Source organism: Ranitomeya variabilis, chromosome 4 (genome assembly GCF_051348905.1).
Source record: "Ranitomeya variabilis isolate aRanVar5 chromosome 4, aRanVar5.hap1, whole genome shotgun sequence".
NCBI classification, from domain to species: Eukaryota; Metazoa; Chordata; class Amphibia; order Anura; family Dendrobatidae; genus Ranitomeya; species Ranitomeya variabilis.
Window position 1 is genome coordinate 295399621 of NC_135235.1, and position 16105 is coordinate 295415725.

General features: G+C 45.2%; 1 protein-coding gene across 1 annotated transcript in view; it reads left to right on the forward strand.

Annotated features, from left to right (window-relative positions):
* The first annotated feature begins 1665 nt into the window (after positions 1 to 1665).
* The window catches only part of LOC143764570 (membrane-spanning 4-domains subfamily A member 4A-like), a 49978-nt gene continuing 35538 nt past the window's right edge, over positions 1666 to 16105 (forward strand). The window contains exon 1 of the mRNA XM_077250264.1: positions 1666 to 1729. The gene's annotated coding sequence lies outside the window, so the exon portion shown is untranslated. The remainder of the gene's footprint in view (positions 1730 to 16105) is intronic.

The window sequence follows — 16105 nt, forward strand, 5'->3', positions numbered from 1 at the left end:
GCTGTCAAACACGGCGATACACGGCGACCTAGCGACCAAATAATGTGCAGACCTTCTAGCAGCGACCAGCAATTTCACAGCGGGATCCAGATCGCTCCTGCGTGTCAAATACAGCGATATCGCCATCCAGGTCGCTGCAACGTCACGGATTGCTGGCGATATCGCCTAGTGTGACGGTACCTTAATAATTATAGTACTCCGATCCTGTTCCTGCCGGTTTCGCAATCCGTATGTGTTTCCCGTCAACTGCACCCACACAATTAGGGAAATTGCAAATTTGCTGAAACTCTTCTGCACTTCTCAACCAGATTTCCATGGATGGTTGGGGGATATACTCTGGTTGCAAAGTGGTCCAAATAGCCCGACATGTGTCCTTCACTATTCCTGAAATAGTGGAAATGCCCAGCCTGAATTGGTAATGGAGCGAAGTCATAGATTCACCCGTAGCTAGGAAACTTAAAAAAAAAAAAAAAAATGTTAGAAAAAATTGCACAGACCAACAAGTTTCAATATGGCACTGTTAATTTTTTTTTAAGGACGGGACACACAATCAAACCAGCATGAACCCGGTGTAAAAAAAAAGTGGAATGTCCGCCAAGAAAACCAAAATTACATGCTGCAGAAAATAGTGCGCAGTATGCCAGCGTAGTATTGTCTGCAGCATGTAATATAACATTAAAAATGACCAATGACAGAAAAAAAAGCAGTGGAATGTCCGCCAAGAAAACCAAAATTACATGCTGCAGAAAATAGTGCGCAATATGTCAGCGCAGTATTGTCTGCAGCATGTAATATAACATTCAATATCAGCAATGAAATAAAAAAAAGAGGCTTACCGCAGGGTGTGATGGCAAGCCTCATCCTTGTGTCCTGCCTTCGGATGACATCCTCCAGTTTTTGAAGCAAAAAGTCGAAATGTTCCATCCTCATCCGCACGTAATTGTAGAATTTGTGTGGATTGTGCCGCAACTCCAGGTACAGAGTGGACTGGACACCCCGGGTCATCCGTAGTTCATTAATCGGATGTATCCAGAGTCGCCTCCGTCTCCGTTGCTGCAGAGGCATCCTCCGTCTTTCCGCTGCCGCCTCCTTCTCCCGCACTATGATATCCAGGCGATTCGTCTCAAATATCACGTCGGTAACCAAACTAGCAATCCTCCCAAGAACACCTTCCATCGCTGCCACAAAACTAAAACCCTCAATGATGGGCTGTAAAAACAGTCACTATATAGTTTTCCATATTTTCCAGTAGCCAATCAAATTTGGGAGCCTCCCATTTTAAAAACGGATCCGTCGTAAAAACGGATGCAACGGATGGTAAAAACGGATACAACGTATGCAACGCATCAAGTATTTTCGACGGAAACGTTTAGCGGATTTGCGACGTATCCGTCGAAATGCTGGATGCGTGGCATACGTTTGTCACCGTTTTCCACTTTTTTGACGCATCCGTTTTTTCGGCAAAAAGGACGTTTTGAGACGGTTTGCAGTTAACGCTAGTGTGAAAGTAGCCTTAGATGAGGTGATACGTCAGTGCTGCCCTCCACACATTCCCCCAAGGTGGAATGCAAACAATACGCTGTGAAACGCACTGCCAGTGAGAGGATATCACTCCCACACAGCTCCGTATCTTACATGCCCACTTCCGGTTGGCGCACATAACACACGTGGCTGCCGGCAACAAGCCAGACAAGCGGTGGACAGCGCGTCCTACGGCTGCACAGCAAGGGTAAGATATCCCTCACCCCCGCCCTCCCTCCCCTCCTCCTTATTGTGTACGGACACATATCTCACCTTATCTCCTCCATTCCTACAGGCCGCTTCTCTGCATACACTCCCTACATGGAGCAAGGGTATGTGATTAACCCTATATGTCTTTTCACGGCCAGGACTCCCCTTCCCATTCCTCCTCCTTATGCACACTTTACTCTGCATTACAGATATGCCACAATACCTGCCTAATACTATAGGCCTCCCATGTATACTGCTCACAAAACGGTATGCGATCCTATCTATACTGTCTCATCACCCTTCTATATTCTATTATCAATGCTGTGCCAGGATCAGTTGGTTCTTCTTTCTATTGTTGTACTGAAATGTTACGCCATATATTTGCGATATGCCTACCAGCTAGTTCACCCTGTATATACTTTATTTTATTTTGTTTATTTTTTGTATACTATATTTTGTTCACAGTAACTGATGAAGGTCAATCTGTGACCGAAACGTTTTTGTTGCTGTAAAATAAAACCACTTGCATACAAGTTGAGTGCCAGGTTTTGTTATATACTACTGAGGTGTTGGATCCTACCTGGGCACCACATCCTAAGGTTGTGCACACGTTTACCTACCACATTGTGTTAGGCCGCTGTCAGGATCCCACCCCTGACAGGTCCTCTCTCTAACTCTTCCCAACTGCTTTCTCCTGACTTCCTATCCAACCCCCAGTTTTACCCATGTGTGAGGAGTGGCCTAGTAGATAGGACCTTTTGCTCCCCCTGGTGGCCGGAGTGTGAAGTGTAATGTGTGTCTGTGATACCTGCAAGGTGAACTCTTTTAGTGCAATCAGATGTACCATCACTCCCCCTGGTGGAAGAGCGATGTTACTGCAACGACCAGACTCTGGGGCGCTGTGTATATATATATATATATATCTATCTCCAGGATGGATATATATGGGGGAGCCAGGATGCATATATATGGGGGGCTAGGGTGGATATATGGTAGAGCCAAGATATATATATATATATATATATATATATATATATATATATATATATATATATATATATATATATATAATATATATGTTGGTCCAGGATGCATATATATGGAGGGGCCAGGATGCATATATGGGGTGAGCCAGGATGGATATATATGGGTGAGCCAGGATGGATATATATGGGGGAGCCAGGGTGGATATATATTTGGAAGCAAAAATGGATATATATGGGGGGCCAGGATGGATATATATGGGGGCCAGGGTGGCTATGTGGGGGTGCCAGGATGAATATACATGGGGGGCCAGGATTGATATATGGGGGGAGCCAGGATGGATTTATAGGGGGGCCCTGGACAATGGACCATGATGGCTATATGGGGGTCCAGGAGAGATATAGGGGGGCAGGACAAGGGACATATGGGGGCCAGTATGGATAGCTGGGGGCCAGGCTGCACAAGGGACATAGGGGGGCAGGCTGGGGCATATTATAAAATTAAGGGGGCAAGGCTGGGTGAGATTATTAAATAAATGGGGGCAGGATGAGGGATTTAATTACTGTTTGGGGGCCAGAATGAGGAACATGCTATATTAGTTTATGGTGACAAGTTGGGAGCATAATTTCTTTAGGGTCCAATTAGGGACATTATTACTACAGTAATGTAATTTACTTATTAGGAAACTGTTTTTCATTGAGGGAACAAAACAGGGGGTCCTGTTACTGTGCAGGGCAGCACTACGTCATTTTTTTTCTTCATCTGACGTAGTGTAGAAGTCAGTGGAAAAGTGGGAAAAGTGCTCTGGAAGCGAACAGCTATTGATGACTGTGTTATTTTTTTGCAGAGATGAGTCCTGGCTGGAGGAAGTGATGGCAATCTGTGCTGGCTGAAGAAAAGTGAAGAAGAAGGACTTCAACCAGAGACGTCACCGGTGAGTCAGTGTATTACATGTACACGAACACTATACACTATATACTGTGTACAGAGCTCCTATGTATAATGTCACTGTATTACTTGTGCACTGACACTATATACAGAGCTCCTGTGTATAATGTCACTGGTGGTCACTCTATTACCTGTGCACTGACACTATATACAGAGCTCCTGTGTATAATGTCACTGGTGGTCACTCTATTACCTGTGCACTGACACTATATACAGAGCTACTGTGTATAATGTCACTGGTGATCACTGTATTACCTGTACACTGAATCTATATACAGAGCTCCTGTGTATAATGTCACTGGTGGTCACTCTATTACCTGTGCACTGACACTATATACAGAGCTCCTGTGTATAATGTCACTGGTGGTCACTCTATTACCTGTGCACTGACACTATATACAGAGCTCCTGTGTATAATGTCACTGGTGGTCACTGTATTACCTGTACACTGAATCTATATACAGAGCTCCTGTGTATAATGTCACTGGTGGTCACTCTATTACCTGTGCACTGACACTATATACAGAGCTACTGTGTATAATGTCACTGGTGATCACTGTATTACCTGTACACTATACACTATATACAGAACTCCTGTGTATAATGTCACTGGTGGTCACTGTTACCTATACACCAACACTATATACAGAGCTCCTGTGTATAATGTCACTGGTGGTAATAACAGTGTTGTTAGTATTGTGGCTTGTATTCATGATCAGTATTGTAGTATTCAGTCACTATGTGATGGTAATATGTGGTCTGGTCATGGTGTGGTGGTATTTATCCCCTATATGTGGTATTATTCGGTCACTATGTGGTGGCAATTTGTGGTCTGGTCATGGTATGATGGTATTTATCCCCTATATGTGGTATTATTCGGTCACTATGTGGTGGCAATTTGTGGTCTGGTCACGGTATGGCGGTATTTATCCCCTATATGTGGTATTATTTGGTCACTATGTGGTGGAATATGTAGTCTAGTTATGGTGTGGTGGTATTTCTCCTTGTATGTGGTATTATTGGTCTTGGTCATCTGTTCTCTCTGATATTAATTAGTAGAAGATTGTTTATTTCCATTAGAGATTAGATACTTGGATCACAGTGTCAGAGATGCACTTACAGGGGTTCTCCTGTGAAAAAAGTAATCACCTCTCCACGGGATTAGTGATAACGTATTGAATGGTGGTGGGGTCTGACTGCTGGGACCCAGTTGGCAGAATGTGGAACTTTTATCCCCATTATACTGGATCGGTATATCCGATTTGACCTCTGATCCATTCATTCACTCTGTGGCTGCGATCGCTGCTCTTGTTTCTTTCTGGAAGCCCCAAAGAGAATGAATGGAGCTGCGGTCAGACATCTGAAGTGCTGCTGCATTTTAAAATGGGGATAAGTGTCCAGTCATGGATAAAACTTCCTCATTCTTCTGATCGGTGTAGTTTCTAATGGTGGACCTAAGCGATCACCTATCCTGTGGAGCCCATAGATTGGTGATAACTTGTTTTAACCATAGAACCGTTAATGTAAAATAAAGTAATTGTACATTCCAGTTATGGGGTCGCACAGTAGATGTGCAGGAGTCTCCTGTGTTTTACAGTCAATTCTCCACTATAATGGGAATAAATACTTAGATATTTGCATATAGCTGTAGGGTGGACCCCTAGAGTCCATTCCACCGGTGGGCCCCAGACACCCCAGTCCGACCCTGACCACTGGTCACTGAGGCTATGTTCCCAGCTGGCCCCCTGAACTGCGGTGACCACAGTGAGATCCCACGGTGCAGCACTGACCTCAGAGAGTTCACTGCAGTTGACTGTGAGAAATTTCTCCCGGTAAACTGCGGTGAACTCGCCGCTGCACCATAAGGCTTTTTCTCACTGTGCTAGCAGGGATTTCACCAAGGTCACCGCAACTCAGGGGTCCAGCTGAGAATGCAGCCTCAGTGACTGGCGGTAACCTTGACTTCACCGCTAGTCACTGATGCTGGGCTCACAGCAGCTCATTTTTTGGAACCAATGTAAAAATCTATTCACTTTAATAGTACTGTGTTTTGATAGGATAACATCCCTTACATTGTAACGGCCAAGTTGTGCTATTAAAGATTTACTATACTTAAAGCCAAAGACATATGTTAATATTCAATGTATTTATTTTAGACTGTGCTCATCTACCAAGCTACTATTTTGAATGCACCGGCTACAACCACAGAAGCGCCTCCACCAATTACGCTGGACTCTTGAGCAGATCTTAAAGGATTGTGGCACAGAACAAGGATCTGATACAAGAATATTCATATTAAATGGGAGAGCTCATTATTAGTGTTGAGTGATACCGTCCGATACTTGAAAGTATCGGCCGATACGGGCAAAGTATCGGATCTAATCCGATACCGATACCCGATACCAATACAAGTCAATGGGACACCAAGTATCGGACGGTATCCTGTATGGTTCCCAGGGTCTGAAGGAGAGGAAACTCTCCTTCAGGCCCTGGGATCCATATCAATGTGTAAAAGAAAGAATTAAAATAAAAAATAGGGATATACTCACCTCTCCGGCGCAGCCTGGACTTACCGCCATAACCGGGAGCCGTTGTACCTAAGAATGCGCGCTTGAAGGGCCTTAGATGAGGTCACTGCTGTTATGACCCCAATGGCGAGGGTCTCAGAGGAACAAGTAAGTCTGCGAAGTACAAAAATCCAGCTCATAGGGCAGTGGTAACTGGGTTGACCATATATCTACTCCTAACGCCAACACTAGCAGTAGCCGGGGAACATGCCTACGTTGGTCGCTAGATATCTCGCGCCAGCCGGAGGACTAACTACCCCTAGAAGAAGAAAACAAAGACCTCTCTTGCCTCCAGAGAATAGACCCCAAAAGTATGATACAAGCCCCCCACAAATAATAACGGTGAGGTAAGAGGAAATGACAAACACAGAGATGAACTAGGTTTAGCAAAGAGAGACCCGCTTACTAATAGCAGAATGTAGTAAGATAACTTATATGGTCAACGAAAACCCTAACAAAAATCCACACTGGAGATTCAAGAACCCCCGTACCGTCTAACGGCCCGGGGGGAGAACTCCAGCCTCCCTAGAGCTTCCAGCAAGGTTAGGATACAGATTATGTACAAGCTGGACAAAAATGCAAACAAAAACAAAAAGCAAGAAAGCAGACTTAGCTTAATTCAGCAGGAACCAGGATCAGTAGACAAGAGCACAACAGATTAGCTCTGATTACAACATTGCCAGGCATTGAACTGAAGGTCCAGGGAGCTTATATAGCAACACCCCTGACCTAACGAGCCAGGTGAGCATACAAGGGATGGCAGGCATTCCCAGAGTCAAATCACTAGTAACCACTAGAGGGAGCAAAAAAGATAAATTCACAACAGTACCCCCCCTTAGTGAGGGGTCACCGAACCCTCACCAAGACCACCAGGGCGATCAGGATGAGCGGTGTGAAAGGCACGAACCAAATCGGCTGCATGCACATCAGAGGCGACCACCCAGGAATTATCCTCCTGACCATAGCCCTTCCACTTGACCAGGTACTGAAGCCTCCGCCTGGAGAGACGAGAATCTAAGATCTTCTCCACCACGTACTCCAACTCGCCCTCAACCAACACCGGAGCAGGAGGCTCAGCAGAAGGAACCACAGGCACAACATACCGCCGCAACAAGGACCTATGAAATACGTTGTGGATGGCAAACGACACCGGAAGATCCAGGCGAAAGGATACAGGATTAATGATTTCCAATATCTTGTAAGGACCAATGAAGCGAGGCTTAAATTTGGGAGAGGAGACCTTCATAGGAACAAATCGAGAAGACAGCCATACCAAATCCCCAACGCGAAGTCGGGGACCCACACCGCGGCGGCGGTTGGCAAAACGCTGAGCCTTCTCCTGTGACAACTTCAAGTTGTCCACCACATGACTCCAGATCCGCTGCAACCTATCCACCACGGAATCCACCCCAGGACAGTCAGAAGGCTCCACATGTCCCGAGGAAAAACGAGGATGGAAACCAGAGTTGCAGAAAAATGGCGAAACCAAGGTGGCAGAACTAGCCCGATTATTAAGGGCAAATTCAGCCAACGGCAAGAAGGTCACCCAATCATCCTGATCAGAAGAGACAAAACACCTCAAATAAGCCTCCAGAGTCTGATTAGTTCGCTCCGTTTGTCCGTTAGTCTGGGGATGGAAAGCGGATGAAAACGACAACTCAATGCCCATCCTACCACAAAAGGATCGCCAGAACCTGGAAACAAACTGGGATCCTCTGTCCGACACAATATTCTCAGGAATGCCGTGCAAACGAACCACGTTCTGGAAGAACACAGGAACCAGATCAGAAGAGGAGGGCAGCTTAGGCAAAGGAACCAAATGGACCATCTTGGAGAAACGATCACATATCACCCAGATGACAGACATGCCCTGAGACACCGGAAGATCAGAAATGAAATCCATAGAGATGTGTGTCCAAGGTCTCTTCGGGACAGGCAAGGGCAAGAGCAACCCGCTGGCACGAGAGCAGCAAGGCTTAGCTCGAGCACAAGTACCACAGGACTGCACAAATAACCGCACATCCCTAGACAAGGAAGGCCACCAAAAGGACCTGGCCACCAGATCTCTGGTGCCAAAAATTCCCGGGTGCCCTGCCAACACCGAGGAATGAACCTCGGAAATGACTCTGCTGGTCCATCTAGCAGGCACAAACAATCTGTCAGGTGGACAAGAGTCAGGCCTACCAGCCTGAAATCTCTGTAACACACGTCGCAGATCTGGAGAAATAGCAGACACGATAACTCCTTCCTTAAGAATACCCACAGGCTCAGCGACTCCAGGAGCATCAGGCACAAAGCTCCTAGACAGAGCATCGGCCTTCACATTCTTAGAACCTGGTAAATACGAGACCACAAAGTCAAAACGGGAGAAAAACAATGACCAGCGGGCCTGTCTAGGATTCAGGCGTTTAGCGGACTCGAGATACATCAGATTTTTGTGATCAGTCAAGACCACCACACGATGCTTAGCACCCTCGAGCCAATGACGCCACTCCTCAAATGCCCACTTCATGGCCAACAACTCCCGATTGCCCACATCATAATTTCGCTCTGCCGGCGAAAACTTCCTAGAGAAAAAGGCACAAGGTCTCATAGTAGAGCAACCAGGGCCTCTCTGCGACAAAACGGCCCCTGCCCCAATCTCCGAAGCATCCACCTCAACCTGAAAGGGAAGTGAGACGTCAGGCTGGCACAAAACAGGCGCCGAAGTAAACCGGCGTTTCAACTCCTGGAAAGCCTCCACGGCAGCAGGAGCCCAGTTAGCTACATCAGAGCCTTTCTTGGTCATATCCGTCAGCGGTTTAACAACGCTAGAGAAATTTGCGATAAAACGACGGTAGAAGTTAGCAAAACCCAAGAACTTCTGAAGACTCTTAACTGACGAGGGTTGAGTCCAATCATGAATAGCTCGGACCTTGACTGGATCCATCTCCACAGCAGAAGGGGAAAAAATGAACCCCAAAAAGGGAACCTTCTGTACACCAAAGAGACACTTTGAGCCTTTTACAAACAAAGAATTTTCACGCAGAATCTCAAAAACCATCCTGACCTGCTCCACATGCGAGTCCCAATCATCAGAAAAAAACAGAATATCATCCAGATAAACAATCAAAAATTTATCCAGATACTTCCGGAAAATGTCATGCATGAAGGACTGAAAAACTGAAGGTGCATTAGAGAGCCCAAATGGCATCACCAAGTACTCAAAATGACCTTCGGGCGTATTGAATGCGGTTTTCCATTCATCGCCCTGCCTAATGCGCACAAGGTTGTACGCACCACGAAGGTCTATCTTGGTGAACCACTTGGCACCTTTAATCCGGGCAAACAAATCTGACAACAGCGGCAAAGGATACTGAAATTTGACAGTGATCTTATTTAAAAGCCGATAGTCAATACAAGGCCTCAAAGATCCGTCCTTTTTGGCCACAAAAAAGAATCCCGCACCAAGAGGGGAAGAAGAAGGACGGATATGCCCCTTCTCAAGAGACTCCTTGATATATGAACGCATCGCGGTATGTTCAGGTACCGACAGATTAAACAGTCTCCCCTTAGGAAACTTACTGCCAGGAATCAAATCTATTGCACAGTCACATTCCCTATGAGGAGGCAGTGCACTGGACTTAGACTCGCTGAAGACATCCTGATAATCAGACAAATACGCCGGAACTTCCGAAGGCGTAGAAGAAGCAATAGACAAGGGCAGGGAATCTCCATGAATTCCATGGCAGCCCCAACTTGACACTGACATAGCCTTCCAGTCCAAGACTGGATTATGGGTCTGTAACCATGGCAAACCCAAAACAACCAAATCATGCATTTTATGCAGAACAAGAAAACGTATTACCTCCCGATGTTCGGGAGTCATGCACATGGTAACCTGTGTCCAAAACTGCGGTTTATTTTTTGCCAATGGTGTAGAATCAATACCCCTAAGGGGAATAGGATTTTCCAATGGCTCAAGAACAAATCCGCAGCGCTTGGCAAATGACAGATCCATAAGGCTCAGGGCAGCACCTGAGTCCACAAACGCCATGACAGGATACGATGACAGTGAGCAAATCAAAGTTACAGATAGAATAAATTTAGGTTGCAAATTACCAATGGCGACCGGACTAACAACCTTAGTAAGACGTTTAGAGCATGCTGAGATAACATGTGTAGAATCACCACAGTAGTAACACAAGCCATTCTGGCGTCTATGAATTTTCCGCTCATTTCTAGTCAGGATTCTATCACATTGCATTAAATCAGGTGTCTGTTCAGACAACACCATGAGGGAATTTGCGGTTTTGCGCTCCCGCAACCGCCGGTCGATTTGAATAGCCAGGGCCATAGAATCATTCAGACCTGTGGGAATGGGAAAACCCACCATCACATTCTTAATGGCTTCAGAAAGGCCATTTCTAAAATTTGCAGCCAATGCACACTCGTTCCACTGAGTCAGCACGGAACATTTCCGAAATTTTTGGCAATACACTTCAGCCTCGTCCTGGCCCTGAGACATCGCCAGCAAGGCTTTTTCTGCCTGAATCTCAAGATTGGGTTCCTCATAAAGCAAACCGAGCGCCAGAAAAAACGCATCAATGTCAGCCAATGCCGGATCTCCTGGCGCCAGCGAGAAGGCCCAATCCTGAGGGTCGCCCCGTAAAAAAGAAATAACAATTTTTACTTGCTGAGCGGAGTCTCCAGATGAACAGGGTCTCAGGGACAAAAACAATTTACAATTATTCCTGAAATTTCTAAATTTAAATCGGTCTCCGGAAAACGGTTCCGGAATCGGTATCTTAGGTTCTGACATAGGATTTCTGATAACAATATCTTGTATGCCCTGCACACGAGCAGCAAGCTGGTCCACACTTGTAATCAAGGTCTGGACATTCATGTCTGCAGCAAACACAAGCCACTCAGAGGTAAAGGGGAAAAGAAAAAAAAAAAAAAAAATGAGAGAGAGGAAAAAAAAAACCTCAGAACTTTCTTTCTTATAATCCCGCTTCTGCAATGCATTTAACATTTAATACGGGCCTGGCAAACTGTTATGACCCCAATGGCGAGGGTCTCAGAGGAACAAGTAAGTCTGCGAAGTACAAAAATCCAGCTCATAGGGCAGTGGTAACTGGGTTGACCATATATCTACTCCTAACGCCAACACTAGCAGTAGCCGGGGAACATGCCTACGTTGGTCGCTAGATATCTCGCGCCAGCCGGAGGACTAACTACCCCTAGAAGAAGAAAACAAAGACCTCTCTTGCCTCCAGAGAATAGACCCCAAAAGTATGATACAAGCCCCCCACAAATAATAACGGTGAGGTAAGAGGAAATGACAAACACAGAGATGAACTAGGTTTAGCAAAGAGAGACCCGCTTACTAATAGCAGAATGTAGTAAGATAACTTATATGGTCAACGAAAACCCTAACAAAAATCCACACTGGAGATTCAAGAACCCCCGAACCGTCTAACGGCCCGGGGGGAGAACTCCAGCCTCCCTAGAGCTTCCAGCAAGGTTAGGATACAGATTATGTACAAGCTGGACAAAAATGCAAACAAAAACAAATAGCAAAAAGCAAGAAAGCAGACTTAGCTTAATTCAGCAGGAACCAGGATCAGTAGACAAGAGCACAACAGATTAGCTCTGATTACAACGTTGCCAGGCATTGAACTGAAGGTCCAGGGAGCTTATATAGCAACACCCCTGACCTAACGAGCCAGGTGAGCATACAAGGGATGGCAGGCATTCCCAGAGTCAAATCACTAGTAACCACTAGAGGGAGCAAAAAAGATAAATTCACAACACACTGCGCTCTGATTGGTCCGTAGCGGTCGCGTGACCGCTACGCGACCAATCACAAAGCCGTGACGTCACCTAAGGTCTTTCAAGAGCTTGAAAGACCTTAGGTGACGTCACGGCTTTGTGATTGGTCGCGTAGCGGTCACGCGACCGCTACGGACCAATCAGAGTGCAGTGACCTCATCTAAGGCCCTTCAAGCGCGCATTCTTAGGTACAACGGCTCCCGGTTACAGCGGTAAAGTCCAGGCTGCGCCGGAGAGGTGAGTATATCCCTATTTTTTATTTTAATTCTTTCTTTTACACATTGATATTAATCCCGATACAACAAAAGTATCGGAATTCCGATACCGGCAAGTATCGGCCGATACCCGATACTTGCGGTATCGGAATGCTCAACACTACTCATTATGTGACCCATTTAGATAGCTCATATCTTCATATCAGATGGACAAAACACAATAATCATTATGTTCAAAAAGCAAAGAATTGCATTATTCTAGTATTTATTCTTAATTAATAATGCTAATAATTGTAATAATAATTGCTCAGGAATAGAAAGAAAACCCGTGGTTTCCTTCCAAAACAGTGCTACAACTGCCAGCAGGCTGTGTGTGGTATTGCAGCTTAGTCACGTTGAAGTTAAAGAGAATGTCCAGTGGCAAACAACCTCTCTTCAATGTCCTCAATGTGTTCAGTTAAAAAGCGTTTGTAACTCCTGGAAAGGTGCAGCAACCGGTGCTTTGTCCCTAGACTAGTGATTACCATGACTGGATGTACTGCCCCCTTCAGAAAATGACACCATTGGCACTGAAGCATGGCATGTGGTGTATCTAGAAGACGCCGTTGCAGTGTAGTGAGCAACCGTGTGCTAGAGGTAACTGACTGTGCTGCAGGACCGGGACTTTATCTGTCTTTCTATTTGCAATGGGCCGGGGTGCTCACTGACTGTGCCTTAATGGACTCGCCCATGACTACCACCCTGTGTCACCATGCTACACCTGCACATTTTAATATGAGGGAGAAGTGCTTCTGAGTCACCCGCCAGGGCCGTGGGGTACTCGGTACCGGGTCCATTCGCAATTAAAGGGGTGGTCACGGTGGCAGCGACCTGGTCCGTGGCCCTGGGCACCCAAGTAAAAGAGGAAGGTCTTTTAAGGGAGATGTAATAAAGTTTGTGTTCATGACGCCACCTGTGGTATTCGGTCGGTGGTTAAAGGGTCCTCTGGGGTGATGTTATGGCAGCTAAGATGGTATAACTTCCCACAGGTGAAGTTGGGTCCCCGGTGTGTAGATAGAGATGGTGAATGGTGCGGTAAGAAACGGAGGACACAGGTGTGCAGTTTCTTTACTTGGTTTACTGAAGGCTTCAGGCAACCGCTGTCCAGGGCACTAGATCACAGGTACAGGCAGAGTCCGGCCGGCTTGGAAGCAAGTTCAGAGTCTCCTTTACCAGGTGGAGTTAGAAGCCTTCCTACCAGCACTTTGATGTAGTCCCTTGCTGCCTGTGGCCTCTACCAAGGTCCTCACAGTTCTCTCTGTCCTCCTTTAAGATGGGACACAAATCCGTATGACAGGTGACTCGAGCTTTTTACAGGGTCTCTATCATGACTCGGGCTCTATGTGCCACTGTGTCTCCTGGGTATTAGGGTGGACAGGTTACATGTAGTCCAGCTGTCCTGCCGGTTTCTGCTGTGCCTCCTAGAGTCCGAGATCTTCCCTTGCTTTCAAGCATGACATCACTCTCCCCGTGAGGAAAGCAATGCCACTGTAACAACCAGGAACCTGGGGTGTCACACTTCAGTGCAGGAGCACGTGAATTCAGATGCTGGGGTCTTCTGGTTCCTGTGTGTCGCACCAAACGGTGACAATAATGCTGCACAAATTGTGCTCACCTGGTAGGAATGTGTGCACACAACCACTCATGAAGCTTAGGCTGCTGCAGACCCTCGAGGAGTGATCAAGAGAAAAGCTGGGGAGGAATGGCTTAAACTGAGCTGCTGTCAGTAATGATGAGGAAATCAAAGTCCGAAATGCATTGACCAATAAACCTCATTTTCTTGAAGTATACAACTTCTTCATCAGGACAAACCACGTGCTCACCTTGGGTTGTCCTGATGAAGAAGTTGTATACTTCGAAACGCGTTGACAATATACCTCTCTTTCTTCGACTTTGGTCTCCTCATCATTACTGACTGAAGCACAGTTTAACCCATTCCTCTCCAGCCTTTCTCATGTTTTATATAAAGTGGCTTTGTTTAAGATACTTCCTGTTTTTTTTTTTTTGCTTTGGCAAAACTTTATTGATATTGTCATGTGTGGATTACATGCACGTTTGGTGCCTTTTTTAGCATCTAATGTACGTCTATAGGGAAAATCTATTTAGTGAAAAAGAGAGTAATGCTCACCGAAACTGCAACCCATCCACAGATCTCAAAACACTCCTGAAGCCAAGTAGAAAGGGAAACACAGGTAGTGGCGAGAACTGTGTTGTAATCCAGGTAAGAAAAAATAGTGGCACTCCATATCAAATAAAGTACTGACCTTTCATTGAAATTGCTAAGCCAGGCAGATGAAAACCCAGTCGGCCAACATCGTTTCTCTTGAAAACGCGCTTCCTCAAGGCCTCATGGGAAAAGTGCACACCCTCCCAGTATTAAATAACAGACAAAATAAATCACATGAAATTCAGTATTAGGCAGTTTGGTAGTGGAGCGCCAAGAGTAGACCCAGGGAAGGAGGGAAAGAGAACCAAATAGCAGAGTCCCCCGCAGCTTCCAGCTGAACACCTCCAATGGAGGATGCAAGAACGAAGAGAGTAGAATTCGGTCCCAGGAACGCAGAAGGAATACTCAGACACCAGATATTGTTACAGCCACAACACGTTTCGACGGTTAACACCGTCTTCATCAGGTGGACATTTTTCAAAATAAATCACATGATATACATGTAATCACAATATACACAGGCAATCAATTATATATATATATATATATATATATATATATATATATATATATAATCAAATTGTGAATAAAAGTCTACATCCTCCGCAAAGAGAAAATACAAGGGAAAAAAAATGCAAAACACAATTAGGTACATTAAAATATAATTCATATAAATACAGAGAAATGGTTTTTTTTTCTTTAAGCCCAAAAGGCCAAGAGCATCACATCCTATTGCACCAATATTGTCCACTTTGCTGTAAAGAACTAACAATCATCACTCGCTCCACCTAATTTCCATATCACCCACACATTAGCACCAATTTTATAAGAAGCCAATTAATCCTTCAAGGTGTGTACGAGTTTGAGTGGAAACCTATGACAAATAGAAACTCCAGCAGATACTGTCCTTAGTTGGATTTGAACCCAAGACCTCTCAATGCTCCATAGGACGGTGGTGCCACAAACTATCAAATGAAATAAATCCTTGAAAGCAGAATAACTATACACTGATATTTCTACTCCAAAATGAAAACGTAGCTTAGAAGAAAAAGTGTCAAGAGCCACATATATAGTCAAAATAAACTGATCTGAATTAGCACATTTCCTAGGAACACTAGAAACCCCAACTCCTCCTCCCTATATGGAGTCACATGAGCATTATGCAATTTCTGTAAACAATTCCTCCATATTTTCTGGACCATCGGGGAGGAAACCTCTGGGTAAGTCTCCTTCATGTTTAGCAGCACAAGATGCTAAAGATCTACAGGGGGTGAACTCTACACTGACCCATTGTGCGATACTTTGTAACAAACTGTTAACATACTTTGTAGCAACTTGTAACATGATACATTGTAGCAAACTATGAAGATGGGAGAGGGATTAGTGCTGATGTGTTCAGTTCTGCAATTCAGTTTCAATCTCTGGACGTAAATCAGTAAAAAAACAATAGACCTAATATTAACCCTTAAGAAACCAGCTATTTTGGATCTTGACATATATCTTTTTGTTTTCTTTTTGTGTTGGAAGAGCCATATTTTATTCTTTTCACTCTAAGTATATTAAATACAGGGGCAGATTCGTTATTGCATTTCGCATACCTCCCAACCGTCCCGATTTCAGCGGGACAGTCCCGCTTTGGC